The sequence below is a fragment of the Phascolarctos cinereus genome, unplaced genomic scaffold (genome assembly GCF_003287225.1).
Source record: "Phascolarctos cinereus isolate Bilbo 61053 unplaced genomic scaffold, phaCin_HiC Scaffold_9;HRSCAF=440, whole genome shotgun sequence".
NCBI lineage: Eukaryota > Metazoa > Chordata > Mammalia > Diprotodontia > Phascolarctidae > Phascolarctos > Phascolarctos cinereus.
Window position 1 is genome coordinate 206,806,819 of NW_027556402.1, and position 18,201 is coordinate 206,825,019.

At 45.0% G+C, this 18,201-nt stretch overlaps 1 protein-coding gene across 1 annotated transcript in view; it reads left to right on the forward strand.

The window, feature by feature from the left end:
- Positions 1-755: 755 nt before the first annotated feature.
- Positions 756-18,201, forward strand: part of PTPN5 (protein tyrosine phosphatase non-receptor type 5) — a 115,010-nt gene continuing 97,564 nt past the window's right edge. The window contains exon 1 of the mRNA XM_021005497.2: positions 756-1,299. The gene's annotated coding sequence lies outside the window, so the exon portion shown is untranslated. The remainder of the gene's footprint in view (positions 1,300-18,201) is intronic.

Sequence of the window (18,201 nt, forward strand, 5' to 3'; positions counted from 1 at the left end):
ATTAACAATCTCATAGGTTTGCCTGTGGATAAAATGAGAAATTGTCTGTGTCAATGTTTTGCAAACTGTAAAGCCTCATACAGAGTCCAAGGATCCTTATGCACTGATTAAGCTAGCTTTGGGGAGGGGAGGACAGGGAGGTAGGCCGGTCTGTGAACAGCTGGGTTTGGGGTTCCCATACATACTGAAGCCATTTTTGTCATTGTCACCTGGGGCCAAAGCCAGAAAGGCGCAGGGTGTCATGGGACATGAGTCAAAAGGAAGGAGAGCTCGAAGGTGGGAGGAAACTTCACCTCCTTTCTTTGTACAAATAAAACAACAGCAATGCTTGAGTTTCCTCTAGGCCTATTAGAATGCCGGGGGAGAAACTGGGAGAGGTCTACATTTATATATCACACGACAAGCATATAGCACGCATATTGAAGTGTGTAGAAATGTGTAAAGGTAATGCGTTACTGATGTGTCCAAGTCCTCACATAGAACGTATACCTGTGCGTCTGTGTGTTCCTGTCAAATTCTACCTGCTTGAAATTCTCTTTATACCTGCCATACCCTTTTTTGCTCATCATTCTGTCCCTTCCTGTCCCATTCTGTAACTGCGCGTCCCGTTCGGTCTTAGGCTACTGCAGCCTGGGGCCCAGAAGGAAAATCATGAATGAAATGGATGCTCCAGTTCTCACCCTATTCAGGAAAACGCGGGTGCGGGGGCGGTATCTCCTGTCGCTCAAGGCAGAGAGAAGAGGAAGAGGGGGCGGCTCCGGCCCCAAGCCCAGCCCGGCCGAGGGTCCTGCCCTGGGCTCGCTCTGGCCAGAGGACCGCCTCTACCCCATCCCTGGCCCCCCAACCCAAACCCCACAGTTCCTGCGCAATTCCCCAGGAGAAAGGGAGGTGAGGAGTGCGCCCGGGGGCGGGGGCGCAGAGACAGCCCCAGCGGCTGCGCCGGCGAAACCCGCAGCTGAGCCGCCGCGTCCCCGCTGTGCGGAGGGGCGGGGGAGCGCGCACGGACACCAGGACCCCCGGAGAGACATACGGCACACGCAGACGCACACAGCTACACACGCACAGCCGGTCGGACCCTGTCGCACACCGCAGCTCGCTCTCCCTCTCCCTCTCTCTCCCTCTCTCTCCCTCTCTCCCTTTCTCTTACACACACACACGCGCACATACATAGATACGCACAAGCACACACACACACACACACACACACACACAGAGATGCGCACACGCACACACCCCCACTCTCCCTCCCTCCCTCCTTCCCTCTGCGCCTGGAGCCCGCTCGCTCGCTAGCTCTGTCCGGTGAGTGCTGCGCTTTCCTCTGCGCCTTTGTGTCTGGAGCCTGGGGGCGGCGGCGGAGGAGCCTTGTGGAGGGGAGGAGAAGGGAGGCGAGGGGAGGGGCTGGGGCTCGGGCTGGGGCTGGGCTGAGACCGTAGGGGACTGGACGGCGGAGCCCGTCCCGAGGGGCCTCTCTCTTTTTTTTATCCTAGGGCGATGCCCGGGGAGGAAAGGAGAAGGCGGCACTCCTTTGGTTCCCTTCCTCTATTCCAGCCTCGCCCTCGGTGATTGCTCCGACCCGGGGCCAAACGGGAGCGTCTTAGGCTGTGGGGGAGGGAGTAGAGGGACTGGTTAGGGACTGAGCTCGGAACCCGGGCGCGCCTGCGGCTGTCCTCCCCTGAAGCTGGAGCGCGGGGGCGGCCTGGCGGGGCCGTCCTAGCTGAGCTCCTAGCCCCGGGGGAGTCAGCTGCTCAGTGGATGCAAGGAGGGGCCGAAAGAGACCAGACAGGACAGGAAAGCGAGTACTCCCCCGACATACATGCTGGGGATGGGGGTGGGCGGCACGGAACAGAGACCTCTGAGGCAGCGGGAGCCCAGACAGATGGGGAGGGGAAAAGGGGATGGCTTTCGGGGTCTTGAGGGCCCCAGGTGTTTCCTAAGAAATGGTATCAAAGAGTGCCCAGCCAAGTGGGAGGGAATGGCAGGGCACCCAGTGGGGAAGTAGGGATCGCTTTTGCGGGGCAGTCTTCTCAGGTTGCGGGTTGTGGGACTCTCCTAGATGGCTGTGAAGATGAGTGCGTGAGCAGCTGCTTCTACCCACTGAGCACGCGTGGAATGTCCCCTCCATTGGACTGTTGGCAGGGACTGCCCTGTTTCCCCACGGATGTGCCATCCCCTATTCTCCCACCTCATCCTGGGTCTGTCCTGAGCCCAGCCTGGCTCCTTTTGGGTTCGTGGTGTTTTCCAGGCTAAGCTGCCTGCCTACCAGTTAAAAGTTATACTTCCAGCATTTCATGCGCTTCAGCTCCTGCTGTCATTCAAGCTCTCAGTCAACCAGGAAAGCTTCAGGGCTGATTGTTCAGCGATCACTGGGGAGGTGGCCTGGCCACAGCAAAGGCAAGAATTGTCACCTGGAGTCAGATCCTTGGTCCTCCCAGCCCAATGTCCTGGGCAGGACGGCAGCCAGTGTGTACGAGGGTGTAAGGGAAGGGGAAGTGGAAGGAGGAAGGAAGGTTCAAGGTTAGAGCTGGCCTCCCTAAAGGTAGTTCATAGCTTAGGGACCCATTCCCAAAGCTTCCAGGTTTGTTTGTTTTTTAAATAGGTAGAACCATACAGAGATGAAAAGGAAATTTGATCCAACCCCTAATTTTATTACATTTGAAGAATACCATGTCCCAAAAGGTCAAATGATTTTGCCCAAGGTCACAGCAAGAAATAAGTATTTGAACTTAGGATAGAATATAATAGTTGGAAAGGAATTTCAAAGCCATCTAATCCAGTTTATACCTGTACAGGAATTTATAACATTCTCAACATACCATTAATAACTATTAGATTTGGCAGTTAGATCATTGGAAACTTTAGAGAGAATAGTTTCAGTTGAATGGTAAGGTCAGAAGCCAAACTGCAGAGGGTTTAAAAACAGTGAGAGAAGAGGAAATGGACACGCCAGTTATCCATGGCTTTTTTCAAGGAGTTTAGCTGATAAGGGGAAGAGAGATATAGGATGATAGGATCCAGTAAGAGTTTTTTAAATATGGAGGAGACTTAGTCATGTTTGTAGGCAGTAGGGATGGCCAATATAGAGAAATGAAGATTGGAAAGATATTAGGGATTATGATTGTGAGAACAGTCTTCCGGAGAAGACAGCAGGGGATGGGATCAAGAGTATACCTAGAAAAGTTGGCCTTAGCAATCAAAGGGCCACTTTATCGTAAGACATTGGAGTGAAGAATAAGATAGTAGACCATGATGTCAGAGGTACGTGAGATAAGAAGAGGGAGCGCTCAGAAAATGACCTCAATTTTATCAGTGAAATATGAAGTGAAATCTTCAGCAGAAAGTGTGGAAGGTCAAAGTAGCATGGGAGACTTGAGAAGAAAAGATTAGATTTAGAACTACTGTGGTGAGTGGGATAAGGGATCACTTAGAAGTAGTAGATTGCCTTGCTGTAGTGAGGGCCCAATTAAGATTAACTTGCATAAATTTATAGTGACCTTAGTAGGAAGTTTCCTGATTTCCTTCAGTTCCATTCCATAGAAACAAAGGAGGCAGATGGTGGGAGTAATCTAGTTGGTATTTGGCAAGGTGGGATCCATAATAGGATAAGGGAGCAAGGGATTCAATAGTAGAGCATAATGTAGTATTGAACTCTTTCACCAAGAGGTCAAGATTGGGAAGATAGGACAGAGTAACAAAAGTCAGGGTGAGAGCCTAGTATATTACTGAAAGATGGAGGGATTGTCGGTAAGGATGGAAACTAGGGTCAGGAGAATGAGGCATAAGGAAAGATAAAGGGAAGTGCAACAGTTGGGGGTAATGGCAGGATCAAGGATATGGTCATCCCTGTGTGTAGCTGAAATGGGGGGGGGAGGAAGAGGTCATGGGAGTTCAATAGATTGAGGAACTGGGAAGTTAGCAAATTTGAGGTAAGATCAACATGTATATTGAAGTCTCCTAGAATGAGGGAAGGAGTTGGGGTTGAGAAGAAGACTGATCTAGGCACTGAACTCATTGAGAAAAAAGGGGAAATATTCCCAGAATTGGTGGATAACAGCTGCCAGAATCTGGATTGGATGATAAATTTGGATTGAATGACCCTTAAAGGAGGAGAGGTTACTGAGTAATAGTGCTAAAGGGAGAGTCTGGGGGTGGCAATGGGGAGCAAAGAGTATTCTAACTCATAAATAGAGGAGGGAGGATTATATGAGGGAAAGCCATGTGATCTTGGAAAAGTCACTCTAAACCTCAGTTTTCTTGTCAGTAAAATGAGAGAATTTGATTCAACTTCTGATGTCCTTCCTAGCTCTAAAAGTCGAAGACAGTGATTTCAACCTCATCGAGCATCAGACTAAATGGAGACCCTAGCCTAAGGCATACTATCCAGCCCTTGATCTCCCTATTTAAATGAATATCTTTGCTAGTCTAAACTTGTGGATGTAATCCGTGCAAAATATATTGGTGATTTGAGTTGGTGATCACGAGTCTAAGATTTCCTAATCCACGCTTGTCTCTAATCCTTTTAATATAGAAGGGAAGATAACCACCATCTTCCCTTCAGTGTTCAGTATGATGCTGAATATGCTACTGAGGACTAGATATGGCCCTGAATATCCAGTTCTGAAACCTCTTTCTTTCTCTCTGTCTCTGTCTGTCTGTCTCTGTCTTTGTCTGTCTGTCTCTCCCTCCTCCTCATGTCCCCTTTCCCCTTTCCTTATCTTCCTGTTCTTTCCCTTCCTCTCCTCCACTCACCCTGTGTCTCCTCTCTTTCTCTTTTATTTCTCCTTCCCTTTCTCCCCTCCTGTGTCCCTCTCCTTATCCTAACTCTCCTTCCTTACCCTCTCCCCCTTTTTTCTTCTCCCTTTCCCTTCTCTCCCTTTTCCTTTTTCCTCTCACCTGCTCTCTTTCTCCTCCTTTCTTCCCTCCCCTTTTCTTTCCTCCACTCCTCCCCTCCTCTCTCTTTCCTCTTACCTCTCCACTTCTTCCCCTTTAGCTTCTCTTCCTTTTCCCCCTCTCAACTCACTTTCCCTTCTTTCCTTTTTCTCTTTCTTTTACCTTCTTCCTTTATGCATCTCTTCTTCTCCCTGTCCTTATTCCCTTCTATTCTTCTCCATTTCTCTTTCTCCCTTCCTTTTCTCTTTCTTTCTTTCCTTCTCACCTTTCCTTCTGCCTCTCCTTCCTCTGTCTTCTTTCTCCTTCCTATTCTCCTTCTACCTTACCTTCTCCATCTGTCTCCATTCACCTCTCCTACTCCTCTCTTTCTTTCTCTCTCTCTGTCTCATCCTCCCCCTCTCTTCCTTTCCATTCCTTTCCCCTTATCTTTTACCTCTCTTCTCCCTTTCCTTCTGCCTCTCCTTTTCCCTTTCCCTCTCTTTCCTTTCCTCTTTCCTTCTCTTTTCCCTCTCTCTTCTCTTCTCCCTTCCCCTTCCCTTCTCACTTTCTGTCTCTGTTATTCATTCCCCCTCTCTCCTCCAGTCCCCTCTTCTGACCTCTTCTCTTTCTTCCTGTTCTTCCTCCTCCTTCCCTTCCCTACCTCTCCTTCTGACTTCCCTTCTCCCTCTCCCCATTTCCCCTTTCTTCTCACTCTCTTCTCTCCCTTCTCTTTCTTTCTCCTTTCTTCTTTCATCTCCCCATCTCTCTCCCCTTCTCCTCTCCATTCCTCTCTCTTCCACTTTCTTGTCCTCTCCCCTTCCTTTCTCTTTCTTCCACCCTCCCCTTTCTTTCTACCTTTTCTCTTTTCCCCTTCCCTTCTTTCCCCTTCCCTCCCTCCTTCCTCTCTCTCACTCTACCCCTCTTTTTTCCTCTTCCACTTTCTCTCCCTATTCTACTCTTCTCTTTCTCCCATCTCTTCCCTTTCTCCCTCCTCTACTTTTCCCTTCTCCTTCCCTCTTCTTTCGCTCTACCTCCTCTCTATCTCTCCCTTCTCCTCACTTTCTCTCAATCTCTCCCTTCTTCTCTCACTCTTTCTTTCTCTCCCTTCTTTTCCCCTTTCCCTCCATTTTCCCTTCCCTTCTTTCCCTCTCCCATTCCTATAGACTCTCCCTCTCTTCCTGAGGTGAAGTATGTCTATTACCCATCTTTCACCTTCATCCTTTACAGAATTACTCTCCTAGGACCAGCCCAGCCAGGTCAAATTTTAAGGCCCCAGAAGGTCTCTGATAGCCCCAAATACCTCCTTGTTCATTCCTTTGGTTTAAGAGTTTTTTTACAGATGTCCCTGAGAAGAAGAACCTTTCCTGCCTTTTTTTCATTCACTCAATTACACAAGCCATTCATTTGATCAAATACTTTTCTAGAACCCAGATCTGATAGAGGGAGGAGGGAAAAGTTAAAACCCTGGAAGAGGGCAAGAAAAAGAAATCCTAGAAACTCTGACTTAAACCCACTTTACAGTTTTGCCAAAGGCCAGCCCTCTTTCCATTCCCCTGTCCCCTCCCCCCCCAATTTAGACCTTCCGTTTTAACCCCGTCATGCCACGTGTGGACCTCAACCCCTCTATGGCCTCTGCTGCCTCCCCTGCTTCTACATAACTGTGTTCAATGGCTGGAAATTACCCTGGTCCCCCCAGCTTTTTCTGTTCGTTGTTCCTGTGTCACCTTATGAGGCATGAAGTAATCATTCCATTCCTGAGAATCCAAAGTACATGTAACCCAAAAAATACAAAACCACACTCACAGACACACAGGCACTTCTGAGCCTATAATTCAACAGATACTTATTATGAATCTCCTCTATACAGAGCATTATGTTAGAAGTTGAAGGTGATACAGCATTTAAATATGTCCTTATCCTTGCCCTCAGGGAGCAGATACACAGAGGTTTGTGCATACTTAAACATGCACATGCAAATATACACCTATATTCATATCTTTACATCTATTTATACTTATGTGTGTATACACACACACAGTGACTTTCATAAATGCAAATACCTTGAAAACCTCAGTAACTACAGGAAAAACTGCAATGACAAAAATTCCAAAAGGAAGGCAAATTCTTTAGAAGCTTTTCTATTCACTGAAATGGGGAGGTGTAGGAGGGACAAACTGAACCGAATGGTCCTGTAATATCTAAAGAGCCCTGGTCCCAAAAGTTTCATCAGCTAATGTGGTTGCATTTATGTATTCGCCAAAGGCTTCTAGCATTAACTCACTGTGTTACAAATAGAGGGTAGAGGAGGGAGGGAAGTATAATAAGCATTAGACTAGATTTGAATTCCAAGGTTGGGGAGAGAAAGAGAGACAGAGAGATAGAGACAGATAGATAAGAAGAAGAAGGAAGAGGAGGAAAAGGAGAAGAAAGAGGAAGGAGGAGGAGGAGGAAAAGAAAAGGGAGAGGAGGGGGAGGAAAAAGAGGAGAGGAGAGAGCATTTATTAAGCTCTCATTTTGTGGCAGGCAAAGGCAGCTAGGTGGCTCAGTGGGTAGAGTACTAGGCTGGAGTCAGGAAAACCTGAGGTCAAATCCAGCCTCATACATTTACTAGCTGTGGGATGCTGGGCAAATCATTTAGCCTCTATTTGCCTTAATCCATTAGAGAAGAAAATGGCAAACCACTCCAGTATATTTGCCAAGAAAAGCCCATAATGAGGTCACAAAGAATCAGACATGAACAACATGACAGGTACTGTGCTAAAGGGCTGGGGACAGAAACATAAGGAAACAACCCAGTGCCTGTCCTCAGATAGCTTACATTCCAATGGGAGAAGACAACACATATAGGTGAGCTGGAAAGTGGCAGAAGGGAAGGGTAGCACCACTGAAGACACGAAGAGGGAGGAGAAAGTCCAGATATGAACACAACTAGGGCCCTTCTCTAAATGGTTACACTAGGGAGTGAGTCTCTAGTAAGGAAAGCAGTGCCTCAGGGCAAAGATTTTTCCAGGATGGCTGGACAGCAGGTGAGTAAATCATTTGCTTTCTCTGGGCTTCAATTTCCCTTTCTATAAAATTAGATTGGACTAGCTGATTTCCAAGTTCCTCTCAGATATTCTAGAGTTCTGGACTAGACCTAAGCCTGAATCCTTCTTCAGACACTTACCAGTTCTGTGGTCCTGGACAGGTCACTTAACCTCTGCCAATCTATTTTCCCATCTGTAAAAAGGGATAATAATAGCACCTACCTCAAAGAATCAAGTGAGATAATACATGTAAAGTGCTTTACAAAACTTAAAGCACTATTTAAAAGTTAACTGGTAGTATTATTACTGCCATCCCAGAAGTCAGGAATCATGTCTTTACATTGTTGTACATAGTCCCCAGGCCAGCATCTTCTGTACTCTGTGCAGAATCCAAATGCCTGGTGTGAGGAAGAAGCTATAGCAGCAGGATATCCCAACATTGGAAGAATCTGGGAAGTTGGGGTCACATCATCCAGGTTTGGGGCTTTATCCTCTGAAAGAAACATATTGATAATTTCTTTTGGTCTCCTTTCACCTAGTGTTTTGTCAGACAAGATTAGTCCCCATTCCCAGTTTTCCTTTGGCCTTTTCCCATCCCTGAGATGTGTTAGTAACACATCTGTCACTGGGGTCCAATCTTTTTATTCCCCTAAGGGCTGGAGTTTTCCAATCAAATTTGATTGAAAAGACATGAATAAATGTGTCCATGCCTGTGGCCTGGAGAATGTGGGTGGCATATTCCCGCTGTGGTGAGAGCTGTTTACCTTAAGTGGAGCCAATGAAAGGGATTGAAAACCTGCAGATGCGGACAGCTGCATAAAAGCAAGAATCTTGTTCAAGGAAAGGCAGGCGGCTGCTTAAAGCTCCCAGGGAAAAGTGTCAGTGAGATGGGACAGTACCCTGCAAAATGAAGCACATTGGAGTTAAACAAAATAGGAAAGCAAGAAGGTCGGATTTCCCAAGTTTTGCCCTAGAAGGTTTGCTTCTAGAACAGAGGTTTGCTCAGAAAGGCATTCTGGAACATTGTAAGAACCGGCATAGCTGAAAGTAATTATACCCATGCAAGTGATGAAATTCTAGAACAAAGGAGCTTGGAGGTATTAGGCAGAAGAGATTTTGGAGACAAGAGTTACCTATCCTAAAGTGTTGTTTTGGAGGGAGGAAATTCTTTTGAAATTAAGTAATTAAGTGTGTGTGTGTGTGTGTGTGTGTGTGTGTGTGTGTGTGTAGATATAGATACATTTCATCATTTCTGGGAAGGAGAAAACTCTAACTTCAGCAATAATCATTTTTAAGGCATCCTTGGGACAAAGTACTGTGGATGACTGGACCAATTATGAAAATTAATAGGGGGGGAAAGAAAAGAGATGGAGAAAAAAATGTGGCATCTGTGCACAGATGGTAGCTGATCTCAGGGAAAGCATAGATTCTAGCCTAGAGTAGAGACCCAGGAAGGGCCAGTCTGGCCTGAGAGGCCTCCAGGTCACTGACCAGTGGTTTCTAAAGGAGATGCTAAAGAAAGAGGGACTCATAGAAGGAAGAGGCTTGGGAAAGCCAGCAGTAGCGGATAATCCATCACACCAAAAATTACAGAGATTGAGAAAAGAATGGTTAGCATTAATGGTTAAGCACCTAGTGGAATGCTTAGCATAAAAGAGGTAACCACTGGCACCATCCCCAAAAGTAGCTCCTGAGAAGTGAAGGTTCCAAAAAAGAGGTATCTGTAAGGTAATGCAGACTGGGGCACCTCCAGGGCCTGGGAAATGATGCAGTAGGAAGGAGAGGAGTTGGGAGAAGGGAACGTAATTAGAAATACCAATGTATCCAACCTCAATTTCTGGAAAATTGGTATGGTTAGGGGAACACATTTGTGAATAAGAGAAGGCCCTAGAGGGGGTACTGTCAGTACTTTTAGTAGGTGTTAATTCAGATGTTCTAGTTTAAACCTGTAGAGTTCTCCTCTACTCCATGAGTCTAAAAGGACAATGACCATCATCAACCATTTAGCAACCATTAAGCACCTACTATATACCAGGCATTGTGCTAGGCCTGGGACTACAAAGAAAAAAGTGAAACAGTGAGAAATGAGTGGTTTTTGCAAAACCAAACATATTGGAGTTAAGACAAAGTAGGAAAGCAAGAGGGTAGGATTTCCTAAGTTTTGCTCTAGAAGGAAAACTCCTGGCCCCGAGAAGTTTACATTCTAAGTGCATGCAAAATATATACATATGTCTCCACTTGGCTTTTGGTTCAGTTCAGCAATTATATATTAAGTGCCTACTGTGTACAAGACAGTGAGGATACAATGGAAAACAACATTTGAAGACTCTAGTATGAAGATGCAGTACTTACATGAGTAATGCATGTTAAAAAGATTAGTGTATAGAAGAGGTAGCAAGAGAATCAGAATAGAATGAGAGTCAAGGAGGGAAGGCTATACTTGTAATAATCAGGTAGGGCAGCTTTGAAAGAAGGGAAGGTCACTAGGAGATGGAGGTAGTGTGGGAATATGTTATCATGTATAACCTATATCAGACTGCTTGCTGTCTTGGGGAGGGGGCAGGGAAAGGAGGGAGGGAGAACAATTTGGAACTCAGAATTTTACAAAAGTGAATGTTGAAAACTATCTTTACATGTAATTAGAAAAAAATACTATTTAGGAGGAGATGACAGTGAGGGGAGGGGACTGGTAGGAGGAAGTTTGTTCCATTCATGGGGAATGACAATGACAAACGGAACAGAGGATACCATGAGATTGGGAAAGCCTGAGTAGTTTGGCTGGAATATCCAGTGTGTGAAGGGAAGTATTACATATTAAGAGTGGAAAGTCATAGACTACTTGGCCACTCCTAGATCCGTCCCATAGGCTTTCTGTATATAAGGTCCATCTTGTCTCCATTAAGATGCTTAGATTCTTAAAATCTAGCCACTGTTCATTCATGTTCGGACTCCTCAAGAGTCTGCCCAATATCTTGGTTCTAATAAACCTTGTCTTTGGCTGAAAAAAAAAAAAGAGTGGAAAGGCAGGTTGGAGCTAAATTGCAGAAGACCTTGAATGTCAGCCCAAGGAGTTTGCATTTTCCTTGATAGGCAATGGAGAGCAAATGAATATTTTTTTTTAATTTTAATTTTTTTTATTTTAATTTTTTCCATATGCTTTTGAGTTGAAAATTTTTTCTCCCTTTTTCTCCCCCCCACCCTCCCCAAGACGGCACAATCTGATAGGCTTTACATTTTACATACCCATTAACATATTTTCACATTAGTGAAGTTGTAAGTAAAAATTAAAACCAATAGGAGGAACCATCAGAAAGATGAAACAAAACTCAACAGAAGGTAAAAATAAGTGAGAGCGATTCGACTTCCATAGTTCTTTCTTTGGATATGGACAGCATTTTCCATCCCGAGGCCTCTGGAGATGTCTTAGATCCTGGTAATGCTGAGAAGGGCTCAGTTTAACATTCTTAGTCATTGCATAACGTGGCTGTGTTTATACAAAGTCCTCTTGGTTCTGCTCACTTCACTCAGCATCAGACCATATAAGTATTTCCAGGTTTTTCTGAAGTCAGCCTGTTCATCATTTCTTATAGCACAATAGTATTCCATTACATTCATATACCACAACTTGCTCAGCCATTCCCCAATTGATGGGCATCCTCTCAATTTCCAATTCTTTGCCACCACAAAAAGAGCTGCTATGAATATTTTTGTACATGTGGGTCCTTTTCCCATTTGTTTGATCTCTTTGGGATACAGCCCTAGAAGTGCTATTGCTGAATCAAAGGGTATGCACATTTTTGTAGCCCTTTGGGCATAGTTCCAAATTGTGACCCAAAATGGTTGGATCATTTCACAACTCCACCAACAATGTATTAGCGTTCCAATTTTCCCACATCCTCTCCAACATTTATCATTTTCCTGTTTTGTCATGTTGGCCAATCTGATAGGTGTGGTGTGGTACCTGCGAGTTGTTTTGATTTGCATTTCTCTAATCCATAATGATTTAGAGCATTTTTTCATATGACTATAGATGGCTTTAATTTCTTCATCTGAGAACTGCCTGTTCATATCCTTTGACCATTTATCAATTGGGGAATGGCTTGTGTTCTTATACATTTGTCTTAATTCTCTATATATTTTAGAAATGAAGCCTTTATCAGAGAGACTGGCTGTAAAAATTCTTTCCCAATTTTCTCCCTTCGTTCTAATGTTAGTTGCATTGGCTTTGTTTGTGCAACAACAAATGAATATTTTTGAATATTCAGCGGGAGAGTAATGTGGTCAGGCCTATGCATTAGGAAGATTACATTGTGATATGTAAAGTGGGGCAGGGAGGGAGTGGAAGTGGAAAGGCTGGATAGGAGGCTGGGGCAGTAGTCCACATGGGTCCATCCTGTGTTAGGATCCATAAGAATAGAGAGGGAAGGACAGATGTGAGAAAGATGCTTGCAGACAGACCCACCCAGCACAGACACCTCTTGGAAAAGGCATCAGGATAGTCAGAGTGCCGGATTAACCATCAGAAGTACTAAAGAGAGAGCGGAGGTGGATGCAATGATCAGTGTCAGACCTTGGGTTTGTCACAAAAGGCTTCAGGGAAGAGGTGGGTTTTTAAGAGGGGTTTTGGGGGGAAAGAGGACCAGATTTGGCACAGGGGTAAAAGCAAGGCATTCAAAACTGGAGAAATGATGCATATGAATGTACCGTCTCAGGAATGAGCAAGAAACAGAACCGTGAGGCACGGGAGTGCTGAGGAGGGGAGGAAATTAACTTGTCATGTGGCTTAGAAGTAAGTCAGGACTTGGCTTCCATCCCTGTGTCAGATTTCTGTGTAACTTTCCCTGAGAGTAATCTGTTCAATGACATCTCTCACATGGGGACAACTAAATCACCTTCAGGAACTATATAAATATAATAACTCATACATAAATGTGACAAGTCATATATAAATGTGAGTTGCTATTGTTGTTACACCTTAGCACATTTTTGCTCCAAACGAATTTTTTCTGTTACCTCACACACTATCAAGATGTAGCAAATTTTGTGTGCTCAGTGACTATTAAAGATCTCCAAGCACCCGCTGAGCTCCCATGCCCGTCCAGTGTGTTGGGATCAAAGAGAATGAATCTCAAGGCACATTAGCAAGCGTGCTTTAAACGTCTCCTGTGAGCTTGTGCTAGGCTCAGTGCTGTAGGGATACAAGAGAAGACTTGGCTACTGCCTGAAGGAGCTGACAGTTTCCTTGGGGATGCAGAATTTAGCAGAGATGAAAACACTCAAGAATGCCGCATGACAAAACAAGCTAGATGATTAGATGGGATTGCACAGGACTCAGGAAGTTCAGAGGAGAGAGAGCAATCACTGGGGCCTGGGGTCGTTGGAGAGGGCATCATGGAGGAGGTGAGGGTCAGGCTGGGCCCAAAGAAAAGGCAGGGAGGGAAGAATGGGAAGGGCATTCCAAGTGTGGGAAACTTTGTAAGCAAAGGCACCGAAGTGGGAATGAGCCCAAGATATTTCTCTAGGTCCTCAAGCATGGCCCTTTGACTGAAAGACCCTTGACACTGAAAGACACTTGAGGACCTAGAGGGCCACATGTGGCCTCAAGGCCTCAGGTTCCCTACCCCTGATCTAGACTCAGGGACTTGGGAGAGGGAGGAGAGACAGTTTTGTAGCTCGTAGTGTCTCTTACCCGGAGAAACTTTCATTTATTCATCATTATAAGTACCTAAAGCTCTTTACAGAGCCTAGGTTAATAGGAAACCATGTTTTAGTTAGTTATTTGCCCAGTGGTGCCGACAGAAGTAGTTTCATTTGTGTTGAATTGAATAGAATAGAAAAACTGAAATTAAAATGTGGAACCGAATCACTGATCAAAGCACCTAGAGCTTCCAGCCAGTGGAGGCCTCACAGCTTTGGCCTACGCCAAAGGGAGCTCACATCCATCAGAGCTTCCAAGTCTAATGGAGTTAGAAACACAAAAGAATCTGCTTTGAAGGCATTTGCATTCATTACAAATCCTGACCAGACCCAGTGGGGGTCCTAAACCTCAGGGCACCAAAACCACTAGAAGGCCTGTCATTCCAGGGACTCAGAGACTGAGAGCAGAATGCGAGTGCAGCAGACAAGATGTCTTCTCATCTTCTGCCATCATGGGATGAGACTCTGGGTCTGATGAGAGATAGAGATGATAGAGTGCTCACTTAGCTTGCAAAAGGTAGCAGGAACATTGCCCACATCCCCTACTTTAGAGGCAGCGTGGTATAGTACCAAGGTCCACCACACTCCCAAGTGCAGCCTGAACCAGATTAAAATGTAATTGGGAAATATTTAACAAAATAAATAAAAATACAATAAAACACAGATAATGTTAGTGTGTAGTTTTCTAAGGCAACATGCAGCCTGCAGGGATCCTTAGTTGCCCCTGTTTCTATTTGAATTTGACACAACTGGTGTAGTAGACTTGGAATCAAGAATAACTGAGTTTAGATCCTACTTCAGGTACTTACTAGCTTTGTGATCCTGATCACATCATTTAACCACTCTGTGCCTCAGTTTCCTTATCTGTAAAATAAAAGGTTGGATTCAATGGCCCTGGGGGTCCCTTTCAGCTCTAAACATATGATTTTCTGATGCCAGCTCTAAGTTCAGTCCAGCATAGTATACCTGAACAGCATGTGAGAATTTCCTGGTGCCTGCACTGGTTACCTAAACCCTCAGCTCCCCAGGGTTTGGAATGGTCAGCCACAGGAGATGGATGACACTAATACACTGGGTGGGCATGGAAGGGTTGGGGTGCTTGGGGATCTTTAATATTTACTCCTTATACCTTCTCTGCTTTCCTTGAGCCCTGTCTGCCAGCTCCTTCACTCCCCAACAGAGGACTTTGCCTTTCTTTAGATAAAACTAAAACCATCTGCAGTGAGCTTTCTCAGCTTCCCTCTTCTGCATTTCAAAACTTTCTCTGTCATTTCATGTTCTCTCCTTTTTTTCCGAAGTTTGAACAAAAGGTGGCCCTTCTTATTTACAGTCCCATTCCCCATCAATCTCCCCTGGGAGCTGCTTTCGTTCTCAAAATATTCCTTCTCATCTTAAATCTCTTTGTATCTTTTGGCTCCTTTCTCCGTTTTCTACAAGCATTCTCACATCTCCCCCACCCTAACAAAAAAAAAAACTTTCATTTGACCCAGACATATTCTCAGGCTTTCATTCTTTATCTCTCTTCCCTATTAGCCAAATTCCCAAAAAGAGCTGTCTATACTCATAGCCTCTAGAGCTCCTCACCTCTCACTTATCTTTCACTTATGACAAGATGAATTTCCTTTTCTTTCTTTTCTTTTTTTTTTGTGAGGCGATCGGGGTTAAGTGACTTGCCCAGGGTCATACAGCTAGTAACTATTAAGTGTCTGAGGCTGAATTTGGACTGAGGCCCTCCTGACTCCAAGGCCAGAGTTCTATTCACTCTGCCACCTAGCTGCCCCTAACAAGATGGATTTCCAAACTGACCTTTTGGAGCTAGAGGAACAAAGTTCACACCTGAGTCTCCTGTCCCTGTCCCACCTCCCCTTAGCAGTACCTGGCATATAATAAATGCATAATAAATGCTGGTTAACTGACTGAGCTAAATCCATGTTTCCCTACATCCTGCCATGGCAGGATGTGTTCAGTCAATCAACACGCATTTATGTGCTAGGCACTAGAGTTATAATAAATATAAAAATGGAAACATTTGGCTGGGAAAGAGCTAACATTCTATTGGGGGATACAGTGTGTGTGTGTGTATGTGTGTGTGTGTGTGTGTGTGTATACGCATTATCTATGTATGTGTGTAGGTATGTACATGCCTGTAAACATAAGGATGAGCCCCTTTCAGATTTGAGTGTATTGTTTCGCACCTTGTAAAGGCTGATTTTGGCCTAGTGGCTGAAGAGCTAGCCTTTGAGCCAGGAAAATTTGGGTTCATTTCCTAACAGGCACACAAGCTGTGTGACCTGGCCAAATCTCTCAACCCCTCCATACTCTAGGCAACTCACAAAGATTATAACTTGCAGAGAAGGTGGCAACCTGCCTTGGCAGAGGGAGTTTTCCATTTGCATATGATTTTCCAGACAGATACCTTGCCTCAGCTGCCTCCTCATTCCACTGGTGAGTTCTTCCCAGGAATCTCAGTTTTGGAGTAGGGTCCTGACCAGCCCCCCTCGATTCTCCAGACCACCTTGCACATCCCAACCCCCCCACATACATACCTCCCCCCACCCCAACTAGATGTATCCTCTTCAAGAATAGGAACTTTTCCCCCCTGTATATCTGTCCTCTGCACTTACCCCAGTGCCTGGCACATAGTAAAAGTTTAATAAATGCTTGTTCACTGACTGACTGACTGACCTGGGCCAGATTGCTGTTTGATCCATTTCCCATATCTTCATCTCTGCAAGCTAGGCCGTAATCGAGCAATGGCCACTTGCCCAATAATCACCAAACAGCTTCAGGGTTCGGGGCTTCCTAGTTTTTTAAACTAAAATCTCTCCTCCCCAGTCTCTGTAAGTAAGCTGGCAGGAAAAAAGATAAGGTAACTGTCTATGCCCTAAGGGCAAGTTCATTGTCTTTAGCTGCTGGAGCAGCAGCTTGCCTGGTCTTTTCATATGCAGATGAGCCAGTCAAAGCCTTCGATCCTTTACTAGGTGCAAAATGATCCACTTTCCTCTGAAAGGGGCTCACTCTTATATAACTACATACAAAATATCTGTAAAATGAATTCAGTGTAACGTGGGAGGGGAGAGGCACTGGCAGCTGAGGGATCAGGAAAGGCCTCGTGTAGGAGGTAGCATTTAACTAGGAATTCTAAGATGAGGAGGTGGGGAGGGAGTGCATTCCAAGCACGGGGGACAACATGTACAAAGGCGTGGAGATGAGAGATGAAAGGTTGAGTGAGGAGCAGCAAGCAGGTCAATATGGCTATTCCTGAAGGGATGCTATGTACATTATGGCTGGAAAGGTAGGCATAAGCCGGGTTATGAAGGGCTTTAAATGTCATCCAACTACATAGAGACAGAGGTGACTTTTGGCCATCTGTACAACATAATAATGTCCACTATCTGGGATTTTCAGGACTTAATATGGTAGAGTAGAGGGCGGCTAGGTGATGAGGTGGATAGAATGCCAGCCCTGAAGTCAGGAAGACTCATCTTCCTGAATTCAAATGTGGCCTTAGGCACTTCCTAGCTGTATGACCCTGAGCAAGTCACTTAACCCTGTTTGCCTCAGTTTCCTCGTCTGTAAAATGAGCTGGAGAAGGAAATGGGAAACCACTTCAGTATCTTTGCCAAGAAAACCCCAAATGGGGCCATGAAGAGTCAAACATAACTGAAAAACAACCGAATAACAACAACATGGTAGAGTAAGAGGAAGCCACATGGCTTGGACAAGCAAGGTCCCGTCCCAACCTACAGATGCTTCTTCTAACAGACTGAATGACGACTTATCGGTGCTACTGTAATAACAATAATAGCTAATATTTATATAGCTCTTACTATGTGCCAGGCACCGTACTACACACTTTACAGTTGTCTTATTTACTTTACAGTTGTCTTATTTAATCATCACAACAACCCCGGGAGGTAGGTGCTATTATCATCATTTTACAGAAAAGGAAACTGACTCCAGGCCAGGTACTCTATCCATTGTACTATCTAGCATGCTGTAGAAGGTATTCTTACAGTAAATGGGAGTTGGACTATATTATCTCACCTAAAGCAGGGATTCTTAACCTTTTTTGTGTCCCGGACCCCTTTAGCAGTCTGGTGAAGCCCGTGGACTCTTCAATAAACGAGCATTTATTAAACACGTGCTATGTGTGCCAAACTGTACAAGCCACTAGAGATCCAAAAAAAAAGATAAAACAGTCCTTGCTGTCAAGGAACTTTTAAATGTATAAAATAAAGTACATAGGATTTTAAGGAATACTAATTATTTTGAAATATAGTTATCAAAATATTTTAGAAATATGTTCACAGAATGCTTCTTCTGTGGTTCCTCCCAACTCTGAGATTCTTGGAGCCAACTAATCACTGATGTCAGCATCCATTGAACTTCAACCCCTCTTCCAAACCTATCTCACATCCACTAGGGAGGAGAGAAGAGCACAGAAAGGGGAGGATATAAGTACCACGCTGGTGGTTGGGTGCATTGAGGTTCTTTAAAAATGTGGGAGAAGCCAGGACCTTCAGTTCTGAGATGGCTTCATTTCCTTCTCATGGTGAAATGGACTCTAGGGTTGGAGCTTGCTGCTAGCCCTAAGGAACTATTCAATGAG